Source organism: Frankliniella occidentalis, unplaced genomic scaffold, assembly GCF_000697945.3.
Source record: "Frankliniella occidentalis isolate FOCC.00 unplaced genomic scaffold, Focc_3.1 Scaffold132, whole genome shotgun sequence".
Lineage (NCBI taxonomy): Eukaryota > Metazoa > Arthropoda > Insecta > Thysanoptera > Thripidae > Frankliniella > Frankliniella occidentalis.
Genome location: NW_026267259.1, coordinates 282,387 through 283,889, shown reverse-complemented (window position 1 = coordinate 283,889; position 1,503 = coordinate 282,387). Strand labels below are relative to the sequence as shown.

The window sequence follows — 1,503 nt, the reverse complement described above, 5'->3', positions numbered from 1 at the left end:
ACACTGTCAAACAAAGGAAAACGAAAGGGTAAGGAAACTAGAAAAGACGATTCCGGTACCAGGAATCGAACCCGGGCCACCTGGGTGAAAGCCAGGTATCCTAGCCACTAGCCCATACCGGATGGCGTGGGCGTTGTACGTCAGGTCGTGGCGCAGAGACGCGCATCCCGGGCGGCAGCGGCGCGGGGAGGCGGGCGGCGCTGCCCGTCGGCCGCAGTCAACTTGTCAGGATGGCCGAGCGGTCTAAGGCGCCAGACTCAAGGTTTCTGCCTTGCCCGATTGACCCGGGTTCGAGTGATCTGGTCCCCATCTGAGGGCGTGGGTTCAAATCCCACTTCTGATATGTCGTTTTACAGCCGGAGATCAGCGCTTTTCCACTAACAAGAAAGCCAAAAACGAACAGAGAGCACAAGAGCACAACAACGAAATCGTCTTTAAAAGAAATCACGGAACTACTGCAAAGACAGGCAGTCCTAAAATAAGCACTCCGGCCGCTGAATACCCCTGGAGGGACTCGAACCCTCAATCCCCGGTTTAGGAGCCCGATGCCTTATCCATTAGGCCACAGGGGCTGGGTGGGCAGAGTGGGGCGTGGGGCGGTCCAAGAAGCCCGACCCGAGAAGAGTCGCACGAAATAATTAAAATTAAGGTAAGCGTGCCTCCAGGGAGATTCGAACTCCCGACCCCCGGTTTATATCTCATTTATTGAATATTTGACCGGTGCTCTAGCCACTGAGCCATGAAGGCCATCCTCTGCGACGACCGATTCGAATCTCGGGGGCAGGCTTCGTGCGTGGCGACTGCGGTCAGACAAAACGGTTTCGCATGACCCCGACGTGACTTGAACACGCAACCTTCTGATCTGGAGTCAGACGCGCTACCGTTGCGCCACGGAGTCGAGTGAGGGAGTCGGGCCTGCTGGCCCCGCGGCCGCCACTGCAGCACTGGTCGACGGGACCGGCGAAACAGTAGGGCTGTGAGGAAACAAAACAGGGGAGCTGATTCCGCCCAGGGTCGAACTGGGGACCTTCTGCGTGTAAAGCAGACGTGATGACCACTACACCACGGAACCGGGGCGATGGGGGACGCCACGGGCTTGCGGTGGTTGCGGGCTTGGCGTGCTGCTTGAGGCCAGGACGATGGGTGCGGGGACAAGTGGATGTGGTTATTCAGAGCGTTGTCGCGGGCGTCAGGCGTGTGGGAGCGACAGTGGTGTAGTGGTTAGCATAGTTGCCTTCCAAGCAGTTGATCCGGGTTCGATTCCCGGCTGTCGCACTGTGTTGTTGCAGTTGTTTTTTGAGGTCGCCGGTCGCCGTTCGCCGTAGAAAGCATGCGGGCGCCGCGATCGCTCCACGAGCAGCAGAGTGGCGCAGTGGAAGCGTGCTGGGCCCATAACCCAGAGGTCCGAGGATCGAAACCTTGCTCTGCTAGGACCTTTTTGACTTTGTCCGTGCGTAGATTTCAGTCCCGGAGACAGGGAGGAAAAAGGCTTGCTGTCGCGGC

General features: G+C 58.4%; 7 non-coding genes across 7 annotated transcripts; 2 read left to right on the top strand and 5 right to left on the bottom strand.

The window, feature by feature from the left end:
* Nucleotides 1-50: 50 nt before the first annotated feature.
* Nucleotides 51-122, bottom strand: Trnae-uuc (transfer RNA glutamic acid (anticodon UUC)). Its single transcript has one exon. It is a non-coding gene; the product is annotated as a tRNA-Glu (tRNA).
* Nucleotides 123-499: 377 nt separating this feature from the next.
* Trnar-ccu (transfer RNA arginine (anticodon CCU)) lies at nt 500-572 on the bottom strand. The gene has a single exon. It is a non-coding gene; the product is annotated as a tRNA-Arg (tRNA).
* An 84-nt stretch (nt 573-656) lies between these two features.
* Trnai-aau (transfer RNA isoleucine (anticodon AAU)) lies at nt 657-747 on the bottom strand. The gene is given in 2 exon segments: nt 657-692; nt 711-747. It is a non-coding gene; the product is annotated as a tRNA-Ile (tRNA).
* A 79-nt stretch (nt 748-826) lies between these two features.
* Trnaw-cca (transfer RNA tryptophan (anticodon CCA)) lies at nt 827-898 on the bottom strand. Its single transcript has one exon. It is a non-coding gene; the product is annotated as a tRNA-Trp (tRNA).
* A 101-nt stretch (nt 899-999) lies between these two features.
* Nucleotides 1,000-1,072, bottom strand: Trnav-uac (transfer RNA valine (anticodon UAC)). The gene has a single exon. It is a non-coding gene; the product is annotated as a tRNA-Val (tRNA).
* A 131-nt stretch (nt 1,073-1,203) lies between these two features.
* Nucleotides 1,204-1,275, top strand: Trnag-ucc (transfer RNA glycine (anticodon UCC)). The gene has a single exon. It is a non-coding gene; the product is annotated as a tRNA-Gly (tRNA).
* Nucleotides 1,276-1,358: 83 nt separating this feature from the next.
* Nucleotides 1,359-1,430, top strand: Trnam-cau (transfer RNA methionine (anticodon CAU)). Its single transcript has one exon. It is a non-coding gene; the product is annotated as a tRNA-Met (tRNA).
* The last annotated feature ends 73 nt before the right edge of the window (nt 1,431-1,503 follow it).